Source organism: Lolium perenne, chromosome 1, assembly GCF_019359855.2.
Source record: "Lolium perenne isolate Kyuss_39 chromosome 1, Kyuss_2.0, whole genome shotgun sequence".
Taxonomy (NCBI): Eukaryota; Viridiplantae; Streptophyta; class Magnoliopsida; order Poales; family Poaceae; genus Lolium; species Lolium perenne.
This window is the reverse complement of record NC_067244.2, coordinates 132,965,020-132,984,469: the sequence shown is the minus strand read 5'-3', so window position 1 is coordinate 132,984,469 and position 19,450 is coordinate 132,965,020.

The following is a 19,450-nucleotide window of genomic DNA, read 5'->3' as shown; positions in this document are numbered from 1 at the left end:
TTCTAGCTTGTCCGGTTGTAACTTTTTTACATAGGCTTCGCAACCCCAAACTTTAAGGAACGACAGCTTAGGTTTCTTATTAAACCATAATTCATACGGTGTCGTTGCAACGGATTTAGATGGTGCCCTATTTAAAGTGAATGCAGCTGTCTCTAATGCATAACCCCAAAACGATAATGGCAAATCAGTAAGAGACATCATAGAACGAACCATATCTAAGAGAGTTCGATTACGACGTTCGGACACACCATTGCGCTGTGGTGTTCCTGGCGGTGTCAACTGTGAAAGTATTCCGCATTTCTTTAAATGCATGCCAAACTCATAACTCAGATATTCGCCTCCGCGATCAGAACGCAAAAACTTGATCTTCTTGTTACGTTGATTTTCTAATTCACTTTGGAATTCCTTAAACTTCTGGAAAGTCTCGGATTTATGTTTCATGAAATAGATATACCCATATATACTCAGATCATCTGTGAAGGTTAGAACATAACGATAACCACCGCGCGAGGCTACACTCATTGGTCCGCACACATCGGTATGTATGATTTCCAATAAGTCTGTAGCTCGCTCCATAATACCAGAGAATGGAGTCTTAGTCATTTTTTCCATTAGACATGCTTCGCATCTGTCAAGTGACTCAAAGTCAAGTGACTCAAGTAGTCCATCGGAATGGAGTTTCTTCATGCGTTTCACTCCAATATGACCAAGACGACAATGCCACATATAAGTAGAATTATCATTCAATTTAATTCGCTTAGCATCAATGTTATGAACATGTGTATCACTACTATCGAGACTTAATAGAAATAAACCATTCTTCTCAGGCGCATGACCATAAAAGATATTATTCATAAAAATAGAACAACCATTATTCTCAGACTTAAATGAATAACCGTCTTGCATTAAACACGATCCAGATATAATGTTCATGCTCAACGCAGGCACCAAATAACAATTATTGAGGTCTAAAACTAATCCCGATGGTAGATGTAGAGGGAGCGTGCCGACAACAATCACATCGACCTTGGATCCATTTCCAACGCGCATCGTCACTTCATCCCTCGCTAGGCTTCGTTTATTCCGTAGTTCCTGTTTCGAGTTACAAATGTGAGCAACAGAACCAGTATCAAATACCCAGGCACTAGTACGAGAACCACTGAGATAAACATCTATAACATGTATATCAGATATACCTTTCTTCTTCTTGACAAGGCCGCTCTTCAGATCAGCCAAGTACTTGGGGCAATTCCGCTTCCAGTGCCCCTTCCCATTGCAGTAATAGCAGTCAGTATCAGGTTTAGGGCCACCCTTAGGCTTCTCAGGAGGCGCGGCAGCTTTCTTGCCGCCCTTCTTGAGGCCCTTCTTAGGTTTGCCCTGCTTCTTGAACTTGGTGGTCTTATTGACCATCAACACTTGGTGCTCTTTCTGTATCTCAATCTCAGCAGATTTTAGCATGGAGAAGAGTTCAGGTAACTCCTTGTTCATGTTCTGCATATTGTAGTTCATCACGAAGTTCTTGTAACTTGGTGGCAGTGATTGGAGAACACGATGAATACCCAGCTGGTTGGGGATGATAATCCCCAAGTCACTGAGCTTCTTTGCGTGTCCGGACATAGCGAACACGTGCTCACTAACGGAGCTGCCCTCTTCCATCATACAGCCAAAGAACTGTTTCGAGGCCTCATAGCTCTCCACAGCCGCATGAGTTTCAAAGATAACTTTGAGCTCATTGATCATATCACAGGGGTCATGGTGCTCAAAATGCTTTTGGAGCTCTGCCTCTAGGCTGCATAGGATGGCACACTGAACTTGAGAGTACACTTTAGTCCGATTCTCGAAAACATTCTTTTCTTCCTCGGACACTGCAGGAGGTGGTGGGGAACCTAGCGGTGCATCAAGCACATATTGCAGATTTCCGCCATTGAGGAAGATCCTCACATGACGGAACCAGTCGGTGAAGTTGCTACCATTGCTTTTAAGCTTTTCTTTCTCTAGGAACTGGTTAAAACTGATTGATGGGGATGCCATGATCTACAACATATATTTGCAATAGTTTAGACTAAGTTTATGACAAATTGAGTTCAAATTTTAATTTAACAAAATTAAAAACTAGGTGAACTCCCACTCAAAACAATATCCCTCGCATTATCTTAGTGATCACACGAACCAAATCCACCACACCAAATCCGATCATCACGAACAAGATGTAATTTCAATGGCGAACATCCAAGTGTTCATCATATCAATCATATGACTCATGCTCTACCTTTCGGTATCCCGTGTTCCGAGACCATGTCTGTACATGCTAGGCTCGTCAAGGCAACCTTTAGTACCCGCGTGTACAAAACTGGCTTGTACCCGTTGTATGCACATGTAGAATCTATCACACCCGATCATCACGAGATGCTTCGAAACGACAGGTCTTAGCAACGGTGCATACTAAGGATGAACACTTTATTATCTTGATATTTAGTGAGAGGGATCATCTTATAATGCTACCGTCGCGATCTAAGCAATATAAGATGCATAAAAGGATTAACATCACATGCAATTCATATGTGATATGATATGGCCCTTTTGTCTTTGCGCCTTTGATCTTCATCTCCAAAGCACGGACATGATCCTCCATCATCAACGGGCATGATCTCCATCATCATCGGCGTAGCACCAAGGTCAATGGCGCCGTTTTCATGACTGTCCTCCATGTAGCAACTATTACAACTACTTTGAAATACTACTCAACATGAAATTTAAAGACAACCATAAGGCTCCTGCCGGTTGCCACAATACAATAATGATCATCTCATACATATTCATCATCACATTATGGCCATATCACATCACCAAACCCTGCAAAAACAAGTTAGACGGTTCTAATTTGGTTTGCATATTTTACGTGGTTTAGGGTTTTCGCATAAGATCCAATCTACCTACGAACATGAACCACAACGGTGATACTAGTGTTGTCAATAGAAAGAGTAAATTGGATCTTTACTATAGTAGGAGAGACAGACACCCGCAAAGCCACTTATGCAATACAAGTTGCATGTCGAGCGTGGAGCAAATCTCATGAACGCGGTCATGTAAAGTTAGCCCGAGCCACTTCATCCCACTATGCCACAAAGATGCAAAGTACTCGAACTAAAGACAACAAAGCATCAACGCCCACAAAACAATTGTGTTCTACTCGTGCAACCAATCTATGCATAGACACGGCTCTGATACCACTGATGGGATTCGTAGCATAGAAAACAAAAAATTTCCTACCGCAAGAACGAAACACGAGCCAAGATCTAATCTAGTAGACGGTAGCAACGAGGAGATGAAGAGACTAACCCTCGAAGATTCGCAAAGCTTAACGAGATTAGATCTCGGGGTGGATGTAGTCGATCACTTGCCGCTTGCAAAAGCGCGTAGAAGACCTTGATCTTGACGGTGCCACAATCGGGCAGCACCTCCGTACTCGGTCACACGTTCGGTGTTGATGAAGACGACGTCCTTCTCCCCGTTCCAGCGGGCAGCGGAAGTAGTAGATCCTCCTCGGAATCCCGGCAGCACGATGGCGTGGTGGCGGTGGTGGTGGAGAACTCCGGCAGGGCTTCGCCTATGCGCTGCGGGAGTTGTGGTGGAGGAGGAGGCGGCTAGCAGGCTAGGGTTTGGGGCGCCGGCCAGGGGGGTGCGGCCAACTAGTGGTCTTGGGGTCGCCGGCCCCCTCCCCTTGCTCCTCATTATATAGGTGGAAGCCCCAAGAGTTGTAGTCCAAGTCTTCGAATAAGACCCCAACACCAAAACCTACCTTTGGTAGGAAACCTACTCAAGGAGGGAGTCCTACTCAAGGTGGGACTCCCACCTTTCCTTGGGGTGGGGTGGCCGGCCACCCTTGGTGGAGTCCACCTGGGACTCCCCCCTTAGGGTTTGGCCGGCCAAGCTTGTGGAGTCCCTCCGGGACTCCACCTTCCATAGTGCCTTTCTTCCGGACTTTTCTAGAACCTTCCATAAATGCACCGGATCATTTCCAAACTTGGAATATGACTTCCTATATATGAATCTTATTCTCCGGACCATTCCGGAACTCCTCGTGATGTCCTGGATCCCATCCGAGACTCTGAACAAAACTTCGAACTCCATTCCATATTCCATATCTACTCAAACGACATCAAACCTTAAGTGTGTCACCCTACGGTTCGCGAACTATGCAGACATGGTTGAGACTTCTCTCCGACCAATAACCAATAGCGGGATCTGGAGATCCATAATGGATCCCACATATTCAACGATGACTTAGTGATCGAATGAACCATTTACATACGATAGCGATTCCCTTTGTCACGCGGTATTTTACTTGTCCGAGGTTTGATCATCGGTATCTCTATACCTCGTTCAACCTCGTCTCATGACAAGTAATCTTTACTCGTACCGTGGTATGTAGTCTCTTATGAACCATTCATATGTTTGCAAACTAATTAGACGACATTCCACCGAGAGGGCCCAGAGTATATCTATCCGTCATCGGGATGGACAAATCCCACTGTTGATCCATATGCCTCAACTCATACTTTCCGGATACCTAATCCCACCTTTATAACCACCCATTTACGCAGTAGCGTTTGATGTAATCAAAGTACCCTTCCGGCATAAGTGATTTACATGATCTCATGGTCGAAAGGACTAGGTAACTATGTATCGAAAGCTTATAGCAAATGAACTTAATGACGTGATCTTATGCTACGCTTAATTGGGTGTGTCCATTACATCATTCACATAATGATATAACCTTGTTATTAATAACATCCTATGTTCGTGATCATGAAACGATGATCATCTATTAATCAACAAGCTAGTTATACAAGAGGCTTACTAGGGACTTCTTGTTGTTTACATAACACACATGTATCAATGTTTCAGTTAATACAATTATAGCATGGTATATAAACATTTATCATAAACACAAAGATATATAATAACCAATTTATTATTGCCTCTTGGGCATATCTCCAACAATTCCAACAAAGCTACAAAAGCTATTGGGGGAATAAGAGAGGAAGAACAAATAAGAGGAGGAACACCAAATTTTCTCCAATATCTAGATCTAGTGGATTCCCCTCACAAAGAGAGGGATTTGATTGGTCAAGATGTAGATCTAGATTTCCTCTCTCTTTTCCCTCAAATAGGTGCAAGAATCATGGAGGAATTAGAGGGAGAGGAAGCTTCTCAAGGTCAACAATGGAGTAGAGAGGGAGTGGAAGAAGCCCAAAAGTGCTGGGAAGAGAGAGGAGAAAGTAGGACTTAAAAGGGGTCTCAGATTTCTGCCCGTTGGGGCCAAAATCGCAACAGGCCGGCAGTGTTGGAGTGCTCCCGGCGGCACTGCCGACCTCCCTGTTTATACCCAAACACCCGATACGAAACCTCAAGAACTTTTGCATCCGGACTTCGATTTCGATGATCTGGGGCTCGTTGAAATCAGAACAACGAGATCCACAACAATATGCATAGAAACATCATAGGCCAGCAAGGGAGGATAGAAAAAAATGAATAAAGGTTTTACCTATCTATAAAAGATAAACTGGTAAAACCTCCAATATGGAAAATGCAACAACTTGACTTAGGAAACTCGGATTTAGGTGAAACCAATTTTGTTGTAAAGAGGATGACAAGAGCTACCCCCACAAAGAGTGAAAAACTCAAGAATAAGTGGGTTAGATTTTTCTATGGATTTTAGAGTAAAACCTCTCAATACAAGAAACCGAGAAAAACTCCAATATCGAAAATGCAACAAGTGATTCATGCGGAATCCATTTTCGATGATATAGAGCTTGACATGGAAATAAATGAAGGAGATATGCCCTAGAGGCAATAATAAAGTGGTTATTATTTATATCTTTATGTTTATGATAAATGTTTATATATCATGCTAGAATTGTATTAACCGAAACATTAGTACATGTGTGATATGTAGACAAACAAGAAGTCCCTAGTATGCCTCTTAAACTAGCTTGTTAATTAATGGATGATTAGTTTCATAATCATGAACATTGGATGTTATTAATAACAAGGTTATGTCATTGTGTGAATGATATAATGGACACACCCAATTAAGCGTAGCATAAGATCTCGTCATTAAGTTATTTGCTATAAGCTTTCGATACATAGTTACCTAGTCCTTATGACCATGAGATCATGTAAATCACTTATACCGGAAAGGCACTTTGATTACACCAAACACCACTGCGTAAATGGGTGGCTATAAAGGTGGGATTAAGTATCCGGAAAGTATGAGTTGAGGCATATGGATCAACAGTGGGATTTGTCCATCCCGATGACGGATAGATATACTCTGGGCCCTCTCGGTGGAATGTCGTCTAATGTCTTGCAAGCATATGAATGAGTTCATAAGAGACCACATACCACGGTACGAGTAAAGAGTACTTGTCAGGAGACGAGGTTGAACAAGGTATAGAGTGATACCGAAGATCAAACCTCGGACAAGTAAAATATCGCGAGACAAAGGGAATTGGTAATATATGTGTATGGTTCATTCGATCACTAAAGTCATCGTTGAATATGTGGGAGCCATTATGGATCTCCAGATCCCGCTATTGGTTATTGGTCGGAGTGAGTACTCAACCATGTCCGCATAGTTCTCGAACCGTAGGGTGACACACTTAAAGTTGGATGTTGAAATGGTAGCACTTGAATTATGGAATGGAGTTCGAATATTTGTTCGGAGTCCCGAATGAGATCCCGGACATCACGAGGAGTTCTGGAATGGTCCGGAGAATAAGATTCATATATAGGATGTCATTTTATGTGAAATAAAATGTCGCGGAAGGTTCTATGGAAGGTTCTAGAAGGTTCTAGAAAAGTCCGGAAGAAACCACCAAGGAAGGTGGAGTCCACAAGGGACTCCACCTCCATGGCCGGCCAGCCCTAGATGGGGTGGAGTCCCAAGTGGACTCCACCATAGGGGGCCGACCACCCCCCACATGGGAGGTGGGAATCCCACCTTTGGGTGGGAGTCCTAGTTGGGCTAGGTTTCCTCCTCCTATGGAAGGTTTTGGTTTCGGGTCTTATTCGAAGACTTGGACACCAACACTTGGGATCCACCTATATAATGAGGGGCCAAGGGAGGGGGCCGGCCACCCCAAGACCATAAGCTGGCCGCCCCCCATAGAGTGGCCGGCCACCCCTCCCAAACCCTAGCCAAGCTCCTCCACTCCATATTGCCCGCATTGCTTAGCGAAGCTCCGCCGGACTTCTACACCGCCACCGACACCACGCCGTCGTGCTGTCGGATTCAAGAGGAGCTACTACTTCCGCTGCCGGCTGGAACGGGGAGGTGGACGTCGTCTTCATCAACAACCGAACGTGTGACCGAGTACGGAGGTGCTGCCCGTTCGTGGCGCCGGAACCGATCATGATCAAGATCTTCTACGCGCTTTTGCAAGCGGCAAGTGATCGTCTACCGCAGCAACAAGAGCCTCATCTTGTAGGCTTTGGAATCTCTTCAAGGGTGAGACTCGATACCCCCTCGTTGCTACCGTCTTCTAGATTGCATCTTGGCTTGGATTGCGTGTTCGCCGTAGGAAAATTTTTGTTTTCTATGCAACGTTATCCTACAGTGGTATCAGAGCCGTGTCTATGCATAGATGGTTGCACGAGTAGAACACAATGGTTTGTGGGCGTTGATGCTCTTGTTATCTTTAGTTTGAGTACTTTGCATCTTTGTGGCATAGTGGGATGAAGCGGCTCGGACTAACTTTACATGACCGCGTTCATGAGACTTGTTCCTCGTTCGACATGCAACTTGTATTGCATAAGAGGCTTTGCGGGTGTCTGTCTCTCCTACTATAGTGAAGATTCAATTTACTCTTCTATTGAAAACATTAGTATCAACGTTGTGGTTCATGTTCGTAGGTAGATTAGATCTCTCGAAAACCCTAAACCACGTAAAATATGCAAACCAAATTAGAGACGTCTAACTTGTTTTTGCAGGGTTTGGTGATGTGATATGGCCATGATATGATGATGAATATGTATGAGATGATCATTATTGTATTGTGGCAACCGGCAGGAGCCTTATGGTTGTCTTTAATTTTCATGTTGAGTAGTATTTCAAAGTAGTTGTAATAGTTGCTACATGAGGTGAACAACCATGAAGACGGCGCCATGAACCTTGACGCTACGCCGACAATGATGGAGATCATGCCCGTTGATGATGGAGATCATGTCCGTGCTTTGGAGATGAAGATCAAAGGCGCAAAGACAAAAGGGCCATATCATATCACATATGAACTGCATGTGATGTTAATCCTTTATGCATCTTATTTTGCTTAGATCGCGACGGTAGCATTATAAGATGATCCCTCACATTAATATCAAGATAATAAAGTGTTCTCCCCTCGTATGCACCGTTGTAATAGTTCGTCGTTTCGAAGCATCTCGTGATGATCGGATGTGATAGATTCAACGATTCACATACAACGGGTGTAAGCCATGTTGCACACGCGGAATACTTGGGTTTGCTTGACGAGCCTAGCATGTACAGACATGGCCTCGGGACAACAGAAACCGAAAGGTTGAACACGAGTCATATGGATGATATGATCAACATGTTGATGTTCACCATTGAAGCTACATCATCTCACGTGATGATCGGTTTTTGGTGTAGTGAATTTGGATCGTGTACCACTTAACAACTATGAGGGATGTTGTATTAAGTGGGAGTTCATTAGTAATTAGATTAAACCATGAACTAATTATCTTAAACATAGTCTGAGTAGTATTTTGAATTAATTTTGTAGTATTGGCATCCGTTTACTACTATGCGCTAGTCTTGTAATTGAGATAGAAATACTGTTAAAATCTGACAAGAAACTTTACGGTTTGGTACCGTATTGTTAAAGAATCAAGAATTAATTAAGTCCTATTGCAAACTTTTAGTAAACCTCACATTGTTGATTCAAAGAGCTATGGTTTCAATTAGTACCTAAAGTTATCTTGTCTCCGTGAAACTTGAAGTTCAAATCTGTTTGAAAAGTAAGGAGCTGAAAATTTAGTTTTCAGAAATAATCAAGGTATGAGATATATGTGATATCTAAGACCTTATTGCAAGATGATAGAATATAATTTGGTGAGACTACATGAACTCATAAGTTTTATGGGAATGTACGAAGGTTGAAGACGCATAGGCGTCACAATCCTCCAACTATTGGGGCACTAACGATATTCGCATATCCATGAAGTGACCATCCTTAATATGCACCGTTACTAAAACTCGTCGTTTCGAAGCATCACGTGATGATCGGGTGTGATAGATTCTACGTGTGCATACAACGGGTGCAAGCTAGATTTGCACATGCAAATACCAAGGTTAAAACTTTACGAGCCTAGCATGTACAGACATGGTCTCGAAAAGTCGTCATGATATGATGGATAAAATTATGAGTGAAATTGTTCATCATATTACAAAGTTACTAATAGTGAAATCTGGAACACTTGTCATATGATGATCAACTTCAAAGTAAGAACCTCAAGGTTATTGGTATTTGACCAACAAACCTAGAAGTTATTAATGTTGAAGTGTTTTTCTGAATAATGAGGAAAGCTAAAAGAGAAACTGCAAAAGATATTTTGGCAAAAGAAAAGAAAAGACTAGAAAGTCTAGCTCAGTGTGTATATAAATGATATACATGTTATGGTTGTATTCCTAGTTAAGTCACACAATGAAATTCTTGGGTATTAGTACCATATTGGTTGGTATGAAGTGTCATACAAAACAACGCAATACAAGAATACAATGGCCTAAGTGACTGACAAGGAATATGATAGAAAAGCACGTCACGGAACAAAATAAAGTGTTATTATGTTCGTCGTTGGCATTCTATCTAGCCCTTAGAATTTATAATAAAGAACTTAATAATTGTTATTTTGCTCTGGTCAAATGAAAACAATGAGTTGTTCAAATTATGACATTACTCCATGTACGATGGATAAGTTATTATAAATCTTAATGGTGAAACACACATACATAAAGCGACGCTAAAATGCCATAAGGCAAATGATTTGAATTCCACTTATTTGTGGAACCGCCATTTAGGTCATGTTAGAAAGGAACGCATGAAGGAACTCCATGCAAATGGATTTTTGGAGTCATTTGATTTTTGAATCATTTGACGCTTGCAAATCTTTTCTAAAAGAGAATGATTAAAATACCGTTCATAGGCCAAGAGTTGAACGGGCAACAAACTTAGTGGAAAAATACATAATGATGTATATGGTTCATCGAGCATAGTTGTGTGCGGGAGATTCTTCTACTTCATGAAAACTTTCAACAATGAATTGAGTATATATATGGATATATTCGATAAGGAAGAAGTTTGAAACATTTGAATGGGTTCAAATAAATTTCAACATGAAGTGGAAATCAACGTAATAGAAAAATATCTATGATTGGATCATGGTGGAAATATTTGAATTACGAGTTTTAGCGAACATCTAAGAGAGTTATGAAATTATTCTACAACTCACATTTCTTGGAGTATCATAATGATGACATAGTATCCGAGATATGTATCCAAATCTTGTTGGATCAATGATGAGATAAAATATTGATGCCATTATATTTTTGTGGATTATGCTTTAGTGACTACCGCTTTTACACTGAATAGAGCATCATCATGATCCGATGAAATGACATCATACAAGTTATGACATGGGTATAAACCCTAATAGTCTTTTCTTTAAATTTTGGTCTAAGAGTTTACAACCAAAATCGGATGAATGTCTTCGTTGGTTATCCCAGAGATTTAATTGGGAATTCTTCCCACAAGACAAAGACAAAAGTGTTTGTCAATGTTCTTATTTCCAAGAAATTGTTTCTAGTGAAGTATTTGAGTGGGAGGACAATATAATTTGATAAGGTTTATGAACCTGAGCATAATGATCAGAGTAGCGCAGCATCGGAATTGGTTTCGGAAGCGGCCACGACGATCATGGCTCCCATGACTACAAAGTGTTTTAGCCATGGAGATCGAAGTACATATTGAACCTACTGTAGGTATGGTTTACTTTGTGATCAAATAAATGATTTGTGGACAAAGGATTGATTTTGAACAATGATAAACCAACTACAAACAAAGAAGTTATGATGGGCCCTGACTCCGTTAAAATGGCCATGCGCCTTGAAATCCATAATAGATGAATACTTTTTGAAAGTAAATGGATCTATAGACTTGGATGAAATATCCTTGAAGAAAGCTCGACTTGTTGAAAAATAGTTTACAACAAAGTTCAAAGAGTTGACTACGATAAGATTAGATCTTCCGTAGCAATGCTTATAGTCTATGTGGATTATTCTAGTAATCACTACATATTTCTTTTAGGAGATATGCTAGTAGGATGGCAAAATACATTACTTATCGAAGTATGTATTAAAGGTGTATACAAGATACAACCAAGAGTTTTGCTGGTCTGTGGAATACTAGATAGGTATACGAACTTCAATTGGATGAAGTAAGTATTGCGGAGTAGGAATCTTCACCAGATGAAATAGTCAAAGAGTTTTTTTGATTTCATCAGAGACGATGAAGAAGCTTGCATTTGCAAGAAATTAAGTGGGAGCGCTGAGACATATTTATAATACTTTATGTAGATGACATATAGTTGGTTATAAATAATGTAATTATATACTTGATTAAAATGTTTCATTGAAAATTAACTTCAATGAAAGGATATGGACTAAAACATATTTAGTGTCAAGATCTATGAAGATAGATTGAAACACATAATAAGTTTAAGTCAAAGTACATAGAATGGATATTGAAATAGTTCAATATAGAAATATTAAGAAAATGTTCTTGTCATGTGAAGGTTTAACAAGACTTGAGTGTATCTGACACTCAATGAGTAAAAACACATGAGTGATTATAGATCACGAATAATATGTACACAATCAGATATCATGTGCTATAAAATGTTTTGAGCATATACGGAATGATTCATAAGATGATCATGGGACGACAGTAAGAATATCCTTGAGTACTTTAGAAGAACTAAGGATATATATATTTTTGTATGAAGAAATGACAAACAAATCGCTGTAAGGTGTTACACCGATATTGGTTTTGTCATATATAAAATATAATTTCAATCTCAAATTAGACTAAGTGTTGTTTTAAAAGTAGCACAATGAGCTAGAAGTTGTCTATGCTAGATTTAGAAGAGTTCTAAATATTGTGACGGAATCTACAAAAGAAGGCAGAGTATGTCATTGTTTTGACAATGACAAAGGATGTTAAGTCAAGAGGTTCTTTGAGAACTTGGTGTATTTCAATGAGTCAGAACTTTGAAGCTATATTGTATGTGACAATATTAGTGACATATTTCAGACCGCGGAATTAAGGTTCCACCAGAAGACCAAACTTATTTAATGCCGACTCATTTGGAAATGAGTGATGCGTTGAGACGCAAATGAATTACAAAATACATACGGTTCTGAGCTTGTCAGATCCGTTGACTAAAACCTCTCCGTGAGCGAAACATGATAAAACACCGGAAGGCCAAGGTGTTATATCTTTACAAATGTAAACTAGATTATTGACTCTAGTGCAAGTGGGAGATCAAGGAGATATGCCCTAGAGGCAATAATAAAGTGGTTATTATTTATATCTTTATGTTTATGATAAATGTTTATATATCATGCTAGAATTGTATTAACCGAAACATTAGTACATGTGTGATATGTAGACAAACAAGAAGTCCCTAGTATGCCTCTTAAACTAGCTTGTTAATTAATGGATGATTAGTTTCATAATCATGAACATTGGATGTTATTAATAACAAGGTTATGTCATTGTGTGAATGATATAATGGACACACCCAATTAAGCGTAGCATAAGATCTCGTCATTAAGTTATTTGCTATAAGCTTTCGATACATAGTTACCTAGTCCTTATGACCATGAGATCATGTAAATCACTTATACCGGAAAGGCACTTTGATTACACCAAACACCACCGCGTAAATGGGTGGCTATAAAGGTGGGATTAAGTATCCGGAAAGTATGAGTTGAGGCATATGGATCAACAGTGGGATTTGTCCATCCCGATGACGGATAGATATACTCTGGGCCCTCTCGGTGGAATGTCGTCTAATGTCTTGCAAGCATATGAATGAGTTCATAAGAGACCACATACCACGGTACGAGTAAAGAGTACTTGTCAGGAGACGAGGTTGAACAAGGTATAGAGTGATACCGAAGATCAAACCTCGGACAAGTAAAATATCGCGAGACAAAGGGAATTGGTAATATATGTGTATGGTTCATTCGATCACTAAAGTCATCGTTGAATATGTGGGAGCCATTATGGATCTCCAGATCCCGCTATTGGTTATTGGTCGGAGTGAGTACTCAACCATGTCCGCATAGTTCTCGAACCGTAGGGTGACACACTTAAAGTTGGATGTTGAAATGGTAGCACTTGAATTATGGAATGGAGTTCGAATATTTGTTCGGAGTCCCGAATGAGATCCCGGACATCACGAGGAGTTCCGGAATGGTCCGGAGAATAAGATTCATATATAGGATGTCATTTTATGTGAAATAAAATGTCGCGGAAGGTTCTATGGAAGGTTCTAGAAGGTTCTAGAAAAGTCCGGAAGAAACCACCAAGGAAGGTGGAGTCCACAAGGGACTCCACCTCCATGGCCGGCCAGCCCTAGATGGGGTGGAGTCCCAAGTGGACTCCACCATAGGGGGCCGGCCACCCCCCACATGGGAGGTGGGAATCCCACCTTTGGGTGGGAGTCCTAGTTGGGCTAGGTTTCCCCCTCCTATGGAAGGTTTTGGTTTCGGGTCTTATTCGAAGACTTGGACACCAACACTTGGGATCCACCTATATAATGAGGGGCCAAGGGAGGGGGCCGGCCACCCCAAGACCATAAGCTGGCCGCCCCCCATAGAGTGGCCGGCCACCCCCTCCCAAACCCTAGCCAAGCTCCTCCACTCCATATTGCCCGCATTGCTTAGCGAAGCTCCGCCGGACTTCTACACCGCCACCGACACCACGCCGTCGTGCTGTCGGATTCAAGAGGAGCTACTACTTCCGCTGCCCGCTGGAACGGGGAGGTGGACGTCGTCTTCATCAACAACCGAACGTGTGACCGAGTACGGAGGTGCTGCCCGTTCGTGGCGCCGGAACCGATCGTGATCAAGATCTTCTACGCGCTTTTGCAAGCGGCAAGTGATCGTCTACCGCAGCAACAAGAGCCTCATCTTGTAGGCTTTGGAATCTCTTCAAGGGTGAGACTCGATACCCCCTCGTTGCTACCGTCTTCTAGATTGCATCTTGGCTTGGATTGCGTGTTCGCCGTAGGAAAATTTTTGTTTTCTATGCAACGTTATCCTACAATAAACACAAGCTCTAAAACACCACATGGATAAGATCCAAATAACAACCAAGAAAGATGATGCAAGAATGCAAAGCTTTGAGCTCTCCGAATGATACGATCGAGTTACTCACTCAAGAGCCCTCTTGATAGTACGATAACTAAACTGTAAACCGATCTCCAACTACAACATGAGACTGGTAAGAAAGAAAACCCTATAAAGAGCAAACCTTAACCTTACGTGTTCCACTTGAACTCGATGATGATGATCTTGACCGCAACAAGATGGAACATCTTTCTTGATTGTGCTTGCTGAACGAAGTCTTGTGGATTTCTCCCACATAATCCACCATGGGAGAGCTTCCTCTTCGGCGCAACTTCACATATCCATGAACACCTGATACGTCCCAAACGTATCTATAATTTCTTATGTTCCATGCTAGTTTTATGACAATACCTACATGTTTTGTTCACACTTTATATCGTTTTGATGCGTTTTCCGGAACTAACCTATTGACGAGATGCCGAAGTGCCAGTTCCTGTTTTCTGCTGTTTTTGGTTTCAGAAATCCTAGTAAGGAAATATTCTCAGAATCGGACGAAATCAACGCCCAGCATCCTATTTTTCCACGAAGCTTCCAGAACACCCGAGAGCCAGCAGAGAGGGGCCACAGGGCCACCACACGCCAGGCCGGCGCGGCCCAGGCCCTGGCCGCGCCGCCCTATTGTGTGGGGCCACCGCAGCCCTTCCGACTCCGCCTCTTCGCCTATTTAAGCCTCCTCGACCTAAAACCTCGATACCGAGAGCCACGATACGGAAAACCTTCCAGAGCCGCCGCCATCGCGAAGCCAAGATCTGGGGGACAGGAGTCTCTGTTCCGGTACGCCACCGGGACGGGGAAGTGCCCCCGGAAGGCTTCTCCATCGACACCACCGCCATCTTCATCAACGCTGCTGTCTCCCATGAGGAGGGAGTAGTTCTCCATCGAGGCTCGGGGCTGTACCGGTAGCTATGTGGTTCATCTCTCTCCTATGTGCTTCAATACAATAATCTCATGAGCTGCCTTACATGATTGAGATTCATATGATGATGCTTGTAATCTAGATGTCATTATGCTAGTCAAGTGGGTTTTACTTATGTGATCTCCGGAGACTCCTTGTCCCACGTGTGTAAAGGTGACAGTGTGTGCACCGTGTGGGTCTCTTAGGCTATATTTCACAGAATACTTATTCACTGTTATGAATGGCATAGTGAAGTGCTTATTTATATCTCTTTATGATTGCAATGTGTTTTGTATCACAATATATCTGTGTGCTACTCTAGTGATGTTATTAAAATAGTTTATTCCTCCTGCACGGTGTAATGGTGACAGTGTGTGCATCGTGTAGTACTTGGCGTAGGCTATGATTGTGATCTCTTGTAGATTATGAAGTTAACTATTGCTATGATAGTATTGATGTGATCTATTCCTCCTTTCGTAGTGTGAAGGTGACAGTGTGCATGCTATGTTAGTACTTGGTTTGGTTATGTTGATCTGTTATGCACTCTAAGGTTATTTAAATATGAACATTGAATATTGTGGAGCTTGTTAACTCCGGCATTGAGGGTTCGTGTAATCCTACACAGTTAGTGGTGTTCATCATCCAACAAGAGGGTGTAGAGTCTAGCATCTATCTATTTATTCTGTTATGTGATCAATGTTGAGAGTGTCCACTAGTGAAAGTATGATCCCTAGGCCTTGTTCCTAAATACTGCTATCGCTGCTTGTTTACTGTTTTACTGCATCTTTACTTCCTGCAATATTACTACCATCAACTGCACGCCAGCAAGCACTTTTCTGGCGCCGTACTACTGCTCATATTCATTTATACCACTTGTATTTCACTATCTCTTCACCGAACTAGTGCACCTATTAGGTGTGTTGGGGACACAAGAGACTTCTTGCATTGTGGTTGCAGGGTTGCTTGAGAGGGATATCTTTGACCTCTTCCTCCCTGAGTTCGATAAACCTTGGGTGATCCACTTAAGGGAAAATTGCTGCTGTTCTACAAACCTATGCTCTTGGAGGCCCAACACTGTCTACAAGAATAGAAGCACCCGTAGACATCAAGCACTTTTCTGGCGCCGTTGCCGGGGAGGAAAGGTAAAAGGCACTCATACTCCGGTCCCAGGTAACTAAGTACTTTTCTGTTGCCGTTGTGTGTGTGCTCGAAGCTATTTCCTTTAGATCCTGCAATTGCATCTTTTTGTTTCTTGTTTACACTAGTTTGGCATAATGGACAACAATGAGCTTCTTATTCTATTTCCTGATTTAAGACATGGATGGTTTGATGCGAAAATTAAAAAACCCATGGAACATATTAGTATGAACACTTTGAATACCATTGTTGCTAATGATATAGAAAGTTCTAAGCTTGGGGAAGCTGGTTCTGATGAGCATGATCTTTTTAGTCCCCCAAGCATTGAGGAGAAAATTTACTTTGATGATACTTTGCCTCCTATTTATGATGATTATAATGATAGTAGTCTTTTAGTACACTTTGTTATGGAGTATAAATTTGATTATGATTACAATATGCCTCCTATATTTGATGATGAGAATAATAATGATAGCTACTTTGTTGAATTTGCTCCCACTACAACTAATAAAATTGATTATGCTTATGTGGAGAGTAATGATACTTTTATGCATGTGAATAAGAATGCTTTATGTGATACTTATATTGTTGAGTTTGTTCATGATGCTACTGAAAATTATTATGAGAGAGGAAAATATGGTTGTAGAAATTTTCATGTTACTAAAACACCTCTCTATATGCTGAAATTTTTGAAGTTACACTGGTTTTATCTTCCTATGCTTGTTACTTTGCTCTTCATGAACTTGTTTATTTACAAGATTCTTATGCATAGGAAGCATGTTAGGCTTAAGTTTGTTTTGAATTTGCTTCTTGATGCTCTCTTTTGCTTCAACTCTTATTTCTTGCGCGAGCATCATTAAAACTGCTGAGCCCATCTTAATGGCTATAAAGAAAGCACTTCTTGGGAGATAACCCATGTGTTTATTTTACTACAGTACTTTTGTTTTATATTTGAGTCTTGAAAGTTGTTTACTACTGTAGCAACCTCTCCTTATCTTTATTTTATTGCATTGTTGTGCCAAGTAAAGTCTTTGATAGTAAGGTTGATACTAGATTTGGATTACTGCGCAGAAACAGATTTCTGTCTGTCACGAATCTGAGCAGAATTCTCTGTAGGTAACTCAGAAAAATCTGCCAATTTACGTGCGTGATCCTCAGATATGTACGCAACTTTCATTCAATTTGAGCATTTTCATCTGAGCAAGTCTGGTGCCACTTTAAAATTCGTCTTTACGGACTGTTCTGTTTTGACAGATTCTGCCTTTTATTTCGCATTGCCTCTTTTGCTATGTGGGATGGATTTCTTTGTTCCATTAACTTCCAGTAGCTTTGGGCAATGTCCAGAAGTGTTAATAATGATTGTGTCACCTCTGAACATGTGAAATTTTTGATTGTGCACTAACCCTCTAATGAGTTTGTTTCGAGTTTGGTGTGGAGGAAGTTTTCAAGGGTCAAGAGAGGAGGATGATATACTATGATCAAGAAGAGTGAAGAGTCTAAGCTTGGGGATGCCCCCGTGGTTCATCCCTGCATATTTTAAGAAGACTCAAGCATCTAAGCTTGGGGATGCCCAAGGCATCCCCTTCTTCATCGACAACTTATCAGGTTTCTTCTCTTGAAACTATATTTTTATTCGGTCACATCTTATGTACTTTACTTGGAGCGTCTGTTTGTTTTTGTTTATGTTTGAATAAGTGCATCCTTGTGTGGGAGAGAGACACGCTCCGCTGGTTCGTATGAACACATGTGTTCTTAGCTTTATCTTTAATGTTCATGCCGAAGGTTGAAACTGCTTCGTTCATTGTTATATGGTTGGAATCGGGAAATGCTACATGTAGTAATTCTAAAATGTCTTGAATAATTTGATACTTGGCAATTGTTGTGCTCATGTTTAAGCTCTTGCATCATGTACTTTGCACCTATTAATGAAGAACTACATAGAGCTTGTTAAAATTTGGTTTGCATCATTGGTCTCTCTAAGTCTAGATATTTTCTGGTTAAGGTGTTTGAACAACAAGGAGACGATGTAAAGTCTTATAATGCTTACAATATGTTTATATGTGAGTCTTGCTGCACCATTTCATACTTGAGTTTGCTTCAAACAACCTTGCTAGCCTAGCCTTGTATTGAGAGGAATTCTTCTCGTGCATCCAAATCTTTGAGCCAAACACTATGCCACTTGTGTCCACCATACCTACCTACTACATGGTATTTCTCCGCCATTCCAAAGTAAATTGCTTGAGTGCTACCTTTAAATTTCTATTCTTTATCTTTGCAATATATAGCTCATGGGACAAATAGCCTAAAAACTATTGTGGTATTGAATATGTACTTATGCACTTTATCTCTTATTAAGTTGCTTGTTGTGCGATAACCATGTTTCTGGGGACGCCATCAACACTTTGTTGAATATCATGTGAGTTGCTATGCATGTCCGTCTTGTCTGAAGTAAGGGAGATTTACCACTAGTTGAATGGTTAGAGCATGCATACTGTTAGAGAAGAACATTGGGCCGCTAACTAAAGCCATGAATCATGGTGGAAGTTTCAGTTTTGGACAAATATCCTCAATCTCATATGAGAACATTAATTGTTGCTAATTGCTTATGCATTAAAGAGGAGTCCATTATATGTTGTCTATGTTGTCCCGGTATGGATGTGAAAGATCGAGATGTCGCCTAGAGGGGGGGTGAATAGGCAATTACAAACTCTTGCGGATTTGTCTTGTAAGAATGCGGAATTAAACTATCGTTTAGATTACAAGCACAAACCCTAAATATGCTAAGCTCAACTAAGTGTAACAATAGCAACTAGAGCTAAGCAAGATAGGCACAAGATATATGTAGCACAAGTGATATCAAGATATATGTACTTCAAGCACGATGGCTATCACAAGGAAAGAGAGCTCGGGTATAGAAATAACCG